Raw genomic sequence first — 16,089 nt, 5'->3', positions numbered from 1 at the left:
CAAGAGGTTTCCACATCCTCCTTTTTCCACATTCTTTTTCTGTTCATTATTGGGAAAGGACTTTTACTTACTTTTTCTGTAATCACTTTACTTGGCTAGCCTCACCAGATAAACCAGACCAGGAAATCAACTTTACAGGTAGGCTGAAACTATTTTTATTGAGATTGGCTATAAAACTGAATCTTGCAACTCTGATTTTGCTATACCTCTTCCTCCTTTTTATACTTACATGAATTAAGGAAGTTTCTGCTTGAGATTGCTTCTAAAGGTTATCTAAAGGTTGCTTCTAAAGGTTATCTTGTTGGTCTGGACTTTAAAAAATGTTTCAGTCCCCTTTACCTAGGTTAGGATTCCTGTATATCTATGTCAAGGTCATCTTCCTTACCCTTTAAACTTAATTTCTTTAACTTTTTTACCATTTTTCCTAGGATCCACAAAATCTATCTCCTATTCAGAACATATTTAGAACATCTTCATAAGCTTTCCTAATTCTCTCAGTCTTTAATTGTAAACAATCAGATCACTTATGCTTTTAGTTTTATATCTATTCCTCTGCCGTGCATGCACCATTCCTGTTCTTTTTAAACTCATTTGCATTTGATTCCATTAACCATTGTGTCTTTCTGGACCACCTTAAGGCCCGGGTGCCAAACTCAGGGCCCGGAGGCCAAACTCAAGGCCTGGGGGCCAGATCCGGCCCTTGGGTACTTAGATCTGACCTGGGGGCCGCTCTAGTAACAGTAAAGAACCGGCCTGCGGTGCTTCTGTCAGTGAAAAAGGGGCTCCTAAGCTCTGTTTTTGACTGCCACGGCCTCCTACTACCCTCTGCCAGTGAAAACGGAGCTCAGGAGGGCCATGTGAGGGTTGTAGGAGGCCATGGCAGCCAAAAACGGAGCTCAGGAGCCCCTTTTTCACTGACAGAGCGCTCGGGCCACCACAGACGCCCCCAACAGGAGTGACATCAAGCTGGCTATGCCCACCCCGGCCATGCCCCCCCAGCCCTCCCAAGGTCAAACAGAACCCTGATGCAGCCCTCAATGAAATCAAGTTTGACACCCTGGACTAGAAGAGGTTGACCAGATAATCTCTTCCTTGTGGGATACCACAGATTTCAGCCTTTTCCTCCTTGCTTCTTAACAGATACATGACGATTCCAGGACAGACAATTTATTGGCTGGGTTATATATTATTATCACAGCATAACAAAAGATACAGTTTTATATTTTTCCTGGCCTATGAGGAAATGCTCTTGCCTTGACTCAGTATCTGGATGCTGCTAGGGTTAGATGAGATAAAATGGTTTGAGGCTAAATCCCTGCAAAGCAGGGATGCTGTTTGCATCTGGGCAATTTCTAACACTTCAGATTATGTCTATTAATAAGATAGATAAACTTTGTAAGACCAGATCTGCAACTTTGGCAGATTCATGGCTATTGCTTTATGGCAGGTGAATACTGTGATTGGGGGACGGAGTGGGTAGGACCTTTGTCCAACTTTGGCTATAGACAAGTTGTGGTCTTACCTGGAAAAGAAAGGTGACCCTGATCTGGAAAAGAGTGGTGACTCATGCCATCATCGATAGTTAGCAATATTGGGGATATGTTATCTCTTTCAAATCACACCCTTTGAAAGCACTTGGAAGTTTTAGCCTGGTGCAAAATGCAATGGTCTGGTATTAACTATAGGTTGGCACCCAGCATCACAAGCATATTATATTTGTACTTCAGGTAGTGCAATGATTCTTGCTTCTTGGTGTAATTCAAAGGGCTGATATTTATAAACAAGTCCTTAAATGGGGTGGCTTGCAGGATTATATTCTCCAGATGCAATTAGACTATCTCATATAAACATCCCAGGAGACACTTGATTTCTCCTCCCTTTTGTGATGGCTGGGGACCCAAAGCCAGAATCACTGTTTCTTTGGATATGATTCTGGTCTAATGCAATGGCTTTTCCTCAGAAAAGAAGCTTGTTCTTTGCTTAACAGAATTCTGGAAAATTGTAGAAATGGAGCTTCTTCCTGGGAGATTTAGAAAAGAGTTCTGCCATTGCTTATGACGTTGTTGTACCAGAATTGTTCTATCAAAATTGTGGTTTTTAAACTTAGTAAGAAATTAAGGATAATAAATTTACACCGTCATTAAGAAATTAAGGTTAATGTATATATGTACTTACATGTTCAAATATAGATAGATAATCCTGTTTATTAGTTTTTTTAGTATATATGTAATTTAGAATTGTACCTTCTTTTTTAGAATTAAGAACGTTTTGTACAATCTTTTATCTTGTTATATTGAATAAAGTTTGTTTTTAAAATAAAAAAAAATGTGGTTTTGTTTTCCTTTCCAGTGTTCTCCCATAAGTACAGGCTCTGCCTTTCTTTCTTTTCTTTTTTTTTTTTGAACAACCAAATATTGATCCATTGGTTGTGACAGGAAATGACTGACTGACTTGTCATCTGAGCCTGACATCATTGATTTAGAGGCAGTATTTGGTCCAAAGTCACCCAGCCAGCTTTCATACCTGAGTGGTCTAGAACTCACAGTGTCTTGGTCTCTAGCTTGGTGCCTTAACCACTAGACCAAACTGGTTTAAATAAAGAAAGAAATAAACATCTATGAAATCATATATTTAAATTTAAAGATAATACCAATAATTTCAATAGAGAGATTGAATTGTTGAATTAAATTGATAGCTTGAATCTGCAGGATGTCCTTGGCAGATTTAATGGTATATAAGTGCAAGCAAACAACGAAGCAATGAATAAATACAGCAAGCCATGATCAAATGGCAAGTTCAAATGACATAGTAAACTTCAATATAACATAGGTAAGCATATGAACCAGAATCAATTTTGTATGCTTTGCTTCTATTCCCTTGATTGTTCAACCAGATTTTCATAATATTTATTTTGAATTCCCACCTCTTTGCAATCTTCCCAGTCTTATTCATTAAACATTGCACTTTTTCTCTTTAATATTCCACAAACTAAATTTGGATGAACGAGTGTGCTCACACCGAGGAACATAACTGTTTCTGAGTTTTTCATTATACTGCACTGAAGTATTAACTTTGACAATTCTGAAGTCAGAGTAGACTCTCCCAGACTGAATTATAAAGTTTTGATTCATCATAATATGATAATAATATTAGGAACGCCAGGATTTTCAGCTGGGATTTCAATCTGTTTCCTGAAATCTCTTTTTTTCTCCTCTGCTATTAGAGGAAAATCCCTTCTGTTTTGTGGGTGGGTGTTGGTTTATGTATATCTATATACTAACGTGTCAAAGTAACGTATTAAGGAAAGTATTTGATTTCCCCCCACCAAAAAGCAATTAGAGAAATCAGTGAACAGTGTAGAAAAGCTACAGGGAAATATGTCTGAATTGGAGAAATGGAAAATAAACATAAGATTGTTATGAAAGAACTAAAAATTGAAATAGTAAAGGTACAAATTATAATCAATATTTATCACTTTGAACCATATCCTCTACAATGTAGAATTCGGGATACATGGCTTAGTTTAATTAGTTTTGTACTGGCAAAACAAATTGAAACTTGCAATATTCTCACTCTACATTTTGAAAAGTTTTGTTTGGGTGGTAGGACCTAGCTTTTAATGAGATCAGGTACTGCCCTCCAACCTTGATTTTGATTTTAAAAAAATGAACATAATTCACTCTGGTTAGTATTTACAGTATATGGGAGAAAATCAGCGTATTTTAGAGCTTTCAACTAAACCAGAAAATCAAAAAAGCATCTGGGAAGAAAGGGAAGGCAAATGACTTCCAGTCTGTTGCCAAGAAAGCAAAATATCCATTAGTCAGCAGGAGTTGAGGTCAACTTGAAGGAATTTATTAACTCTGTCAAGTCCAAATAATTATGGAATGGCACATTCATCGCTTTTATTTTTGGAAACAATTGTTCCCGTCTCTGTATTTGGTGATTCCTGTGCTTTTGATCATGCTTATGACTTTGTCATCCTGACTGATTTTTTCAAAAAAGCTTACTGCTTCACAGTAATTTTTTCTTGGACTTAGATACATTTCCTCTGACAATATTTTTGCTGACACAAACATTCCTTGAGTGTTCTCAAGTTCCCCAAAGTTCTAAAGAGTTTTAAATAACAAAAAGAATTCCATGGCTCCTGTGTTATTTATACACACACACACACACACACACACACACACACACACACACACACACAATATACAGAAAGATAATTAGGATACTTGCTGAATGGAGCAGTTTATTAAGATTATCTTTTCCATAAAAAGAGTAATTAACCAAACATACATTGGAATCACATTAGTTGAAGATGCTTTGCTTATTCTTGTTGAGTGAATTAATACATAAATTTTCCTTTAACACTTTAAAATGTGTTTACTAGAATAAGGCACTGATATAAACTAGAACTAGAAAGGAAAGAACAGAGTAATTAGAAAAGACAGTTGTGCAGAAATATATTTTAGAAAACAGTTCCAACATTCCAAATATTAGAAGTTATGCCCTTGTACATACAGGACAGTTTATCCTGTCTGGCAAGAAGAAATATTTCTAAGTGAAGTACTTAGACATTAAAACCGCAAGTTTTATTTCCTTCATGACCAAATTTCATGAAAGTAAACTAATAATTTTTTTGTCAGTTGACTAATAATTCTGGAGTCATACTAAAATGATTAAATATGTCTAGGGCTACATGAACTAATTTGGTAACATTTCTCTGTTTTATGTATGAAAGTAGTTTTTAGCAAAGCCAGCAGGAATTGGGCATAATTTTTAATCTCTTTACTGGATGATCTAAATGAACAAATCAGGAGGAGGGGATTCTAGATCAATAGGGGAGAAATTAAATAATTCAATAGAAAGTTAAAGCCCTAAGAGAGAGTATGTCTAGTTGAGCCCATTAATAATCTCCTATTAAGATACACTAAGAAGACTTCAAATTTATGCATTTCTTTTTCTTCCTTCTCTTGGCCCCTTTCAAAGGTTCCCTCCTTGCTATGATTTAGTACTAATGCTAAGAAGGACATTTTTCTCATTAAGCTTAGTTTGCAACCATGATTTGAAGAATGAGAAAGGGAACACATGACATTTGGATTTAGCTGGGCAATTGGTAGTGCTATATTTGAATAGAAGGGATGTAGGTTTTCTTTCTTTTCTTTTTTTTAAAGGTCAAGATAAAAATTTCCATGAATTGCTTATCTCTAAAATCAAATATACTATCTCACTTATTGAGGAAATGATGGATGGTGATAGATACAAAACTCTGAAAAAGTTGTCTAAATAGAACACAGTAAAATCCCCCTACTGCATTAATGTATATAAGTATATATAAAACCTTCCTACTGAAAGGTTACTCCCCACATACGTTCTGTGAGTTGTGAGAGAGTGGAAGGGTGTCTCTGGAATGATTGAAAATATAAGAATATGTAAGAGGTGTAAGTGGGTGCAAACATCTGAAGCATGGATGCCTTTGAAGATTAACTTCTACTTGTTGATCTAAATACGGCTTCTGTTTTTTATTTTCATCCATTCCTTGATTTCATTTTTTTCCTTTGCTCACATCTGTGCCTAGTTTTGTTCCCTTCATTTCCTCTTTTCCTCATTTCCTCCCTGAAATTTCTTTCCTGAAAGAAATCAGACTCTGCCCTTGTGGGGAGAGGGCCCTTCCCTATTAAAAATATTTTCTTCCCCTTCTTTATTGAAATAAGGGAGGAGAATATGTAAAGTACATATGACCAGGATTTGTGTATATATGACAGAGAATGGGAAAAGTGTGTTGATTAAAATTGCCTATAAGTTAAAATGTCAGTCTATCTTAAGATATTTTATTGTATTTTATTAATGTTCATAATTTAATAAATTTTAATTAATCAATTTTGTTGATTTAATTACTTTTAATTAATTAATTTTATTGAATTGTATGTGTGTGTTCTAGCCCTGTCTCCCTTTGCCACATGGCTTCCGGTAGCTTTTTCTTTACATAGATGTATATGAATTCATTGCATGAATAGAGATCCTGGATTCCTTTCCTTGTTCCTTGTTGCACTTATCTGGCTTTCAACAGAACTAAAAGCCAGAATGATCTAATAGTTGACTTGCTGGATAATGCTGGAGAAACACAAAGTTGAGCTCCACCCTCAGGGAAACTCACTTTTTAAAAATTGAGCTATTACTATCTCACAGTATTACCATCAGTTGACCAGGTGAGACAACCATCACAAAAAATAGCATTTCATTCTAGGGTGCCCACATTTAATCAAGCCTGCATTATACGGTTTCTGCATGTAGTACCATATGGTTGCCAGCTGCTCCATCCATTTCTTAACTAGATAGAAGGTCTTGCAGTTTGCTTACAGATCAGAGAAACAGGGAGCAAATGTTTTTATAGAGATTAGTAATGAAGATATTTTTCCCTACTTCAATATCTGCTCATTCTTGGCTCTTAGGAAGGCAGAACCTACAATAGGTGCCGAGGTCACTTAAAGATTGGTTGGCTGCACGTTCAGCAAATATCCCATTCTTCCTCTTCCATGTTAGTGAATTAGTGTTTTATTTTATTTTATTTATTTTATTTTTGTTTTGGGTACAGGTATTCAGAATCTAATGTCAGTGCATTTAATTAACCATATATTGTAAAGGTTTGGGTAAGAGTCAATTTGATTGCATCAGGATACAAATGTAACAAATACAAATACATTTATGAGCTACTTGTCCCTTGGGGACAAGTATATATATTTCTGCTCTGAAAGTCAACATTTAACAACATTTAACATCATTAACACATTTGTTTTGACAACAGATAGAACAGATTTCCTAGCCTGGTGACTTCCAGATTTTAGGAGCCAGGGTTCCTGGGAATTATGGTCCCTATACATTTAGAATGTATAGACAGTATAGCCATAAAGTTACAAAACAGTCAGCTATTTATTTATTTATTTATTTTATTTGTTTGTCAAACATGTACAAGATAGCAGGTATAGGTATAAACATAAACAAAGGAAGTAAGTACAGATAAATGGGGACAGTAAGGCGTTGACCACTGTGTTACTGAAGTCGTATTTCTACAATCGAGTTTGGAGCGGTTTACCTTGGGTTTGTATCGATTGTTTGCCCGTGTATTATTGTGGTTGAAGCTGAAGAAGTCATTGACAGATAAGATGTTATAGCAGACAATCTTGTGAACTATGCTTAGATTGGACCACAGGCGGCGCAGTTCCAGATTGTGCAAGTCCAGAATTTCAAGTCTGGTGGCATAAGGGATTCTATTGTGAGTAGAGGAGTGGAGTACTCTTCTCGTGAAATACCTCTGGACCCACTCAATCGTGTTAATGTCCAATATACAGTGTGGATTCCAGGTGGATGAGCTGTATTCAAGAATTGGTCTGGCAAAGGTTTTGTATGCCCTAGTTAGCTTTGTCCTTGACAAAGTGAGGGTCGTCTACAAGTGAGATCGTTTCCACCCAACTTGTATTTGCATTGGCTAGGTGATGTGCTTTTATGACAAATGCTGAGTATTTTCTTTTGAACTCTCATAAACACACTCTACTTGAGCAAGTATGTTAAGTTGAAACTAGTCGAAAAATGCTGTTGCTTAAGAATTTCAGAAAGTTGATACTGGTACCTGTTATCAATACTAATATGCCTTCAGGCATCTTGTTGAAATTATGTTGATATAAATCAGAGCAATATAATGCTTTAGGAATTTAGCATGGAAAGATTTCAGCAGCCGGTGAAGTAACTAGTGAACTGGAGACATCAAATAACGTTTATCCACGGTTTTATTGAAAAGCGACTATATTTGGTGCCCTCAATTTAGGACTAAAATACCAACTTAATTGAATTATGTTCAATTAATTTTAAATCAAGAATTTGACTTATGGAGGCTTTGATGTCAGGTTGAAAATAGGTTTAAAGCACCCCGGTGTCATAAATACCTAAATTTATAAAGTTAATATGTAATACACTGTTTAATCTATAGTACCTTGTTTTTATTTTAAAAAGATCAGGATTTGAAAAAAGACATGTTCAGTTATTGCATTGATTTGTAAAATAAAGATAAATGAAGCAACTCAGTACAGGTAGTCCTTGATTTACTTAACAACAGACATTTTGGACTCAGTTGATAGTCCTTGATATACTATCAACTGAGTCCAAAATGTCTGTTGTTTAGTGAGTTTTGCCCCATTTTATCATCTTTCTTGCCACAGTTGTTACGGGAATCACTGCAGTTGTTAGGCTAGTAACACAACAATAAGTGAATATGGCTTCTTCATTGAGTTGCTTGTCAGAATATCATAAATGGTGATCACATGACCCCTGGATACTGTGATTGTCATAAATATAACACCAATTGCCCACCATGTGAAAAATGGTCAAAAGTCACTGTTTTCAGTGCTGTTGTCACTTTAAATGGTCATAAAGAAATGATTGTAAGTCTGTATTATGATTTCCCCCCCTGAAAACAGTTTCTATTGATGGTGTATAGATATATGCAACCTCAAAAGATCTTTGGAGGATCTCTTTACTGTGGATTTTGAGGGCATCTAGGAATCTGCTGGGAGATCAGGGAAGAAGAGAACATTCTGATGAATAAGCATCTTACTGTTGGATTCTACTTCAAATTCAACTTTAGCCTTTGGTCAATGCCTTCTATAATAAGGATGAGAATGATCATAACAATAATTCAATGAACAATGCAATAATTAACCCATATATTCTCTTCTTTATCCTACAAAAATATGAGCAATTTTTAACACTGGTGACAATGAAATGACCCAGTTTTGTGTCTTTCAAGTTCCCCCAAACAGGTGATGGGGTAATTTATTGAAATGAAGGGTAAAATAAATGTGTTAAAGCTAGGCTTGGTTAATTTACCTATTTTAACTTAAGCATATTCAAATCTCAGAAACACACACAGGACCAAAACTTTTAAAAAGCGAATGAATGATCTTATAATGAAAATATTATAGCAAAGAATATCCCAAAGGTGCTTTTTCAAGAGGCAACTGGACTTTCTGGTTTTTCTTTGAAGGGGCATTTCACTTCTCACCCAAGAAGTTTCTTCAGCTCTTCATTCAAGAAACAAAGAACAAATAGTTAACAGAGTTTTATTGCATCAAAACTTTGAATCAGAAAGTTAGCGTAGTGACTATAGAGACACTTTTGTTTGATTATATGGAAAATTACAAATACTCATATAGAAGTTATACCAATAATTTGGGATTATTTAGATATCCATTTTTTATCTGTCTAGATCAATCACGTTGCCTATTGTGGAGAAGATATTGTGGAGAAGTCGGTGGAAGAATTTGCATCTCTACAGCTATTGAGCTAGAGGCAAAACTGTAAGAAATTGATTTTGTAAAGTCTCTACAATAAGTGTAAATGATCTGGATTTGCTACTTGGAGAAAATTCCATCATAGGGGTTGCCTTTTCAAACTTTAATAGATTATTACAGAATAGAATACAACTATCTTACTTTTTTAGTCTATATTATACAGGCTCACGCCTCGACTGGAGACCTAGTGGCCGCCTGGGATAAGGCGGCCGCTGGTGCTTTGGATCGGGTCGTGCCTTTGAGGCCTCTGACTCGGTGCTGATCTCGCTTGGCTCCTTGGTTTACCGAGGAGCTGACGGAGATGAAGCACCGGAAAAGACACCTGGAGAGCGGTTGGAGGGCCAGCTGGTCTGAATCTGACCGAACACTGGTAAGGTCTAATATTAAGACTTACCTAGTGGCGATAAAAGCAGCAAAATGTAACTATTTTTCCGCTCTTATTGCGTCATCAGATAATCACCGGCCGCCCTGTTTAGGGTGACCCGCTCCCTGCTCCTTCAGGAAGTGCGGGAGGACCCCTTGGAGGGTAGAGCCAAGGATTTTGTACAGTATCTGTATGATAAAATTGTTTAGATTCGGGAACACCTGGACTCTGATGGGGTAGATTCAGGGGGGAGGATGGAGGCAGGTCTTGAGAATATTATCTGGGAAGAGTTTGATTCTGTGACTCCTGAAGATGTGGACAGGATACTGAGTAGACTGAATGCTGCCACATGTTTATTGGACCCGTGTCCCTCCTGGTTGGTGCTGGCCTCTTGGGAGATTACACGAGGCTGGCTCCAGGGGATTATAAATGCTTCTTTGAGTGAGGGTGTCTTTCCCGCCGCCTTGAAAGAGGCAGTGGTGAGACCTCTCCTCAAGAAGCCTTCCCTGGACCCGGCAGTGTTGGCTAATTACTGTCCAGTCTCCAACCTTCGCTTTGTTGTGAAGGTTGTTGAGAGTGTGGTAGCACAGCAGCTCCCTCAGTACCTGGATGAATCGGCTTATCTGGATCCGTTCCAGTCGGGCTTCAGGCCTGGGTACAGCACGGAAACGGCATTGGTCGCATTGGTTGATCTCTGGAGGGCTTGGGACAGGGGTTGCTCCTCTGTCCTGGTCCTATTAGACCTCTCAGCAGCTTTTGATACTATCGACCATGGTATCATGCTGCACCGGCTGGAAGAGTTAGGGGTGGGAGGCACCATGTTGCGGTGGTTCTCCTCCTTTCTCTCTGACCGGTCGCAGTCCATGTTGGCCGGGGGGCAGAGGTCAACCACAAGGCCCCTTGTATGTGGGGTGCCACAAGGGTCGGTCCCCTCACCCCTTCTGTTCAACATTTATGTGAAGCCACTGGGTGAGATCATCCGTGGTTTCGGAGTGAAGTACCACTAGTACGCTGATGACACTCAGCTGTACATCTCCAACCCGAACCACCCCAATGATGCCCTTGAAGTGATGTCCCGGTGCCTGGAGGCCGTACGGATCTGGATGGGGAGTAACAGACTCAGGCTCAACCCATCCAAGACCGAGTGGCTGTGGTTTCCGACATCCCGATATAGTCAGTTGGTGCCATCACTGACTATTGGGGGTGAGTCATTGGCCCCCACAGAGAGGGCTCACAACTTGGGTGTCCTTCTGGACTCACAGATGTCTTTAGAAGAGCATTTGATGGCTGTGGCCGGGAGGGCATTTTATCAGGTTCGCCTGATTCGCCAGTTGCATCTCTTTCTGGATTGGGACTCATTAATTACGGTCACTCATGCCCTTGTCACTTCCCGCCTGGACTACTGCAATGCTCTCTACATGGGGGTCCCCTTGAGGAGCACCCGGAGGCTCCAGCTGGTCCAGAATGTGGCTGCGCGGGTGGTTATGGGAGCGATGTTGCGCTCCCATGTGATCCCCCTCCTGCGTGAGCTGCACTGGCTCCCAGTGGGCTTCAGGGTGGGCTTCAAGGTTTTGGTTACCACCTTTAGAGCGCTCCATGGCCGAGGACCGGGATATCTACGAGACCGCCTTCTGCCCCCAGTAGCCTCTCACCGACCAATACGCTCCCATAGAGAGGGGCTTCTTAGGGTGCCGTCGGTCAAACAGTGTCAACCGGCGGCCCCCAGGGGGAGAGCCTTCTCTGTGGGGCACCCGCCATCTGGAACGAGCTCCCCCCAGAGATACGGAGGATCCCAGATCTGCGCACTTTCCGCCATGCCCTCAAAACATTCCTATTCCAGCAGGCCAGCCTGGCCTAACCTCTCTTTTAAACTGTTTTTAAATTTTTTAAATTTTAAATTTAAAAAATTGGGGTGTTTTAAATTTTGTTTTCTGGGCCAAATTATTTAATTGTATTTTAATGGTTTTTTAACATTTGTATTTTATGTATTTTATCTTTTGGCTGTTCACCACCCTGAGTTCTTCGGGAGTAGGGCGGTATACAAATTCAATAAATAATAATAATAAAGAAATAAATCCATTTAATCGGCATATTTAAAGATTGCTTTTCTAAGCAACTTGTCTCTAGATTTCATGGCTAGTTAGATAGTTCCATTGAAAGTAATTAAGTGGTATTTTTCATGAGTAATTTAGTCTAAATGCTGACCTATAAAAACAACTACAAAGTTTTGAAATTCAATATTTAACAAAAACAGCAAAGTTAGATAACAACAACAATTTTAAACAATTTGTAAACGGAAGCTATTTTCATTAAGTTTATCAAATCTGGGCTGTGAAAATCCAAACCACCACGAGGTGTTAACGTTTTCAAATTTCACTGCTTCCAGCTTATCGTTATCTACATTTTTTTCAACCCAGATTTGGTAGCCATATGTTTTCCTTTCTGTAAATTTAATGCGTCTTAGTTGCTTACTAGTTCAATTTATTCAACTCCTCATATTTTGGTGTGTTGTATGTGTATATAACATTTCCTTTTCTTGCTAAGATGAAATTTGTTGTATATTAAGTCTTTGTCTCCAAAGGGTGTTTTAAGATAACCCTATAGCGTAATTTAACAAGATTACTTTGAAATTTTATTTTGACATGACTGAGCATCTGGTTTCACTAGAAAGCATTCATAGGACTCGAACAACTTTTCAGGATTGAAGTCTTAAACCTTGATTACAGTATATATATAATTGATTAATATATTTCTGGGTTGTTATGTTTAAGTCTACAGCATAATCTTTGTTTGTGATAACGTAACAACTCATATGTGCTGGAATTCAACTTAAAATGTTTTTTATATTTAAAAAACTGAGTCAACTTTTAACAATTGTTCTTGCTAGACACATTAAATCCACTTCTAATCCATTTGCTGTAGAGGAGAAGCAAATAACATCTGCATTATTCAACTAGTTTCACTAGGATCAAGTGTTTCTTAAGAAGGTTGAACTATTTTAAAGATTCAGAAGGTGGGCAAATTCTGTTTGGTTATATAAACCAGGGTGTGGTAACCATTGACTGCAAATAAAATAAACATTTTCCTTCCAAATCCTTTTAAAGGCATAAGCCTACATTTAAGCTTCTATGCATTAGGAGAATTTTAAAACCGTTCATATGAACACTCTGTGAAAACCAAAATATTAGATTGAAACGGGCCCTGGAAGAGCTCTTCTTTTGTTTCTATGTTTGTTGAAACTCTGCAAGAAACCATTTAGGTGGCAAACCAGTTTCAATGCTAAGCCTTTTCAGGTCTGATTGCTGATCATTCTGGAGCTGAGGGAAGATCTCTCTGTGTGAGATAGAGACTGAGAGTCTATACAGTATTTGTGTGACTCTCATTTTGACTTTGATCTTCTTTACTGTGGCTTATGGAAATAATGCAACCATTGAGTGAGAGGAGATTTTTCCACTCCTCCTTTATGGGATTCAACTGTGAAGGATAACATCTCATAAATGAGAACAGCTAGCTTTAAAAATTCCATTTTATTTTATGGGTGTATGTATATATGCAAACTTACTTGTGATATACAGAATTATAAAATAGACAGTTTCTTGTTAGAAGTGATGCTTAGCAGATCCTTCTGTTCCACTAGAATGTTTTTGACTATCACAGGAAAAACTTCCCCCCTCTCCCCAATAACTGAATGAAAAAATCGTTACTAAAAATTCTCTGTAGGCATGTTTCAACAACACTTTTTCTTGCAGCTGTTAATAAAAATAGGATCGCCAACACGATCGCCAACGTCTGATGAAGGATGTGGCACAACAACAAGAAGAAGGTATGTTTACTAATCAGATAGCAATTCCTCGTTTTGTATCAGCTAGGTAGATTTTTCAAGTTTCATATATCGGAACATATCCTCTTTTGATTTGGGATTCTTCAAGGAAAAGCAAGGTGCCCAAAAATGAAATATGGCATAAAGATATATTAAATTGATAGCTCTGGTGTATGTGTCATGTGCATAGTATAAATGCATAGTGTCAGGGTAATGATGATTTAAAGCTGACCAGCCCTTTAAGACTGAGGATGAGTCAGCAGGGTTATTAAGAAGCTGTGTATATCAGGGAGGCCATTAGAGGGTGTATCTCTCTCCTTGTTGTGTTCTACCTGCATTGTAGTTCTCCATGCAGAGTTGAAGATTGATTGATTGCCTACCACGTGTATGTATGTATATAGAAGTCTTGTACATAAACCATTGTTTGTAATGACAAAACCTCTGTATTTTGCTCCTGGGTTGTCTCAAATTACCATTTCCCCAAAAATAAGACATCCCCTGATATTAAGCCCAATCAGGCTTTTGAGCACATGTGCTAAAATAAGCCTCACCCCAAAAATAAGCCCTCCCTGAAAATATGTAAACGCAGACCTGGAAATCAGGTAAGATGGCAAGAGGAGCCCCATCTTGCTCCATGTGCCCCAAAATAATAAGACCTCCCCAAAAATAAGGCCAATTGCTTATTTTGGGGTTCAAAAAAAATATAAGACAGGGTTTTATTTTCAGGAAAACACGGGTAACAGTCATGCTATAAACACTCTGACACCTAGTATAAATAGTTATGTTACCATAGTAATTTATTACACAACACGCTAACATAGGGGTGTCAAACTCGCATCATCACGTTGTCACATGACATTTCACGACTTTTTTCCCCTTTGCTAAATGGGTTGGTGTGGCCAGCATGTGATGTATCCAGCCCGCAGTTTGATACCCCTGCGCTAACAGGCAACAACAACAACAACAAAAGGCAGAGCTACTCAACTCCTATTTTTTCTAAGTCTTCTCCCATAAGAGGATATGTTATGTATCATTCAACTGTGGACAGCAGAATGATGAAACTGAAAATTGAGATTGATAGAGCCATGATTAGCAAAAATTTGGCTGGATCCCAAACTGGCTTTATGCCTAAAGTGGGACTAGAATTTAACAGTCTCCTGGTTTCTAGCCTGATACCTTAACCACTACAAATTGATTCTTTCTGTGTAATATTGTCATATTAATATATATTATAATGTTAAATATTATCTTTGTGAAATCCTGGAGAACAGATGAATGGAAAAGAATTATCCAGATCTTCAAAAAAAAAAAAAAAAGGGTGGGGGAGACTCAAACATGACATCAACACATGGGAAAAATTCTAAAGCAATTCTTAAAAAAGATTGATTTATAACAAGCTTGAAAAGAATGTGGAAAGTCAGCATGGGTTTGTCAAAACATAGGTATATTGAAGAGCACGTATTGCCAGACTAACCTTACCTTATTTTTCACCGAATAATTTTTTCAGTAGATTGTGGGAATATTGTAGATAAAATGATGGCAAGCAAAGTATTAACAAGATATGCTATCACGTACTTTGAATAGCAAGCTAATATAGATTGAATGGAATGATGTTTATGTGGCCATCTAGTTCACCCAAAAATCATAATCAGGAGTACCTATTAACTATTTCTCAACTAAATGGTGTCACAATGTCCACCCTTGGATTCTTCAGCATTTTTTATTCTTCCACAATGTGTATAAAGATGACAAGAATACTTAAATCAAATTTGCAGATAGCGTATAATTAGATAGGTAGGGTAGGTTAGTTAATAAAATCTGGAACTTTTTTTGATAAATTAGGGATGTGAGCTGAAAATAGCAATTAAATTTAACAGAGGTCAGTGCAAAGTTATTCACATAAAAAATAAATATATACTGTAGTTATTGGATGGAGATACCTGATTTTGTAGTAATACTTGTGGGGAAAAAAATCTTAGAATAGTAGTGGATTGCAGAGTGAGACAGAAATATGATGTGGTTTTCTTTTGCTGAAAAAAGACAAAAGCAAAGTCTATTGTTTCTAAATAATGAGAAGTAATAATTTATTTTATTTTGAATTGGTCAGGCTTTATTTTGAATTGCAGGTATTGTGACCAGATCTGGACAGCACATTTAATAAAAGATTCAGACAAATTGGAACAAATAAAGGGAAGAGCAAAAATGATGGTTAGGAACCTAGAAACTATGTTGTATGAACAAACATTGAAGGAATTGGAAATTATTTAGTATTGAGAAGACTGACTCAGTGATAACGTTGATCAATACCTGGAATGTTTTGGCAAAAACTATTATTCATAATTCCAAATTGCAGGACACAGAATAATGAATTCAACTTAAGAGATTTTCATTAAATATTTTAAAAAAACATTCCAACACTAAAAACAGTAAGTACAAGAGTGAAACTAGAAACCTAGATAAGTGGAGGTTCCTTTTGGGGAAGTGAGATTAGACACCAATTTGTCAGTGATGCTTTAATTTGGATTTCTATGCTGGTCATGGAGTTGGGCTCTGTGATTTTT

The 16,089-nt window shown here is 37.5% G+C and overlaps 1 long non-coding RNA gene across 1 annotated transcript in view; it reads left to right on the top strand.

The window, feature by feature from the left end:
* LOC117677233 (uncharacterized) overlaps positions 1 to 16,089 on the top strand; it is a 48,984-nt gene continuing 32,895 nt past the window's right edge. Inside the window, exons 1-3 of the long non-coding RNA XR_015733156.1 lie at positions 1 to 138; positions 9,260 to 9,350; positions 13,458 to 13,531. This is a non-coding gene — a long non-coding RNA (uncharacterized LOC117677233). The remainder of the gene's footprint in view (positions 139 to 9,259; positions 9,351 to 13,457; positions 13,532 to 16,089) is intronic.

This window comes from Pantherophis guttatus, chromosome 3 (genome assembly GCF_059756535.1).
Source record: "Pantherophis guttatus breed Tessera chromosome 3, ASM5975653v1, whole genome shotgun sequence".
Lineage (NCBI taxonomy): Eukaryota > Metazoa > Chordata > Lepidosauria > Squamata > Colubridae > Pantherophis > Pantherophis guttatus.
The sequence above is the reverse complement of the archived record's forward strand: the minus strand, read 5'-3'. Positions and strand labels throughout refer to the sequence as shown.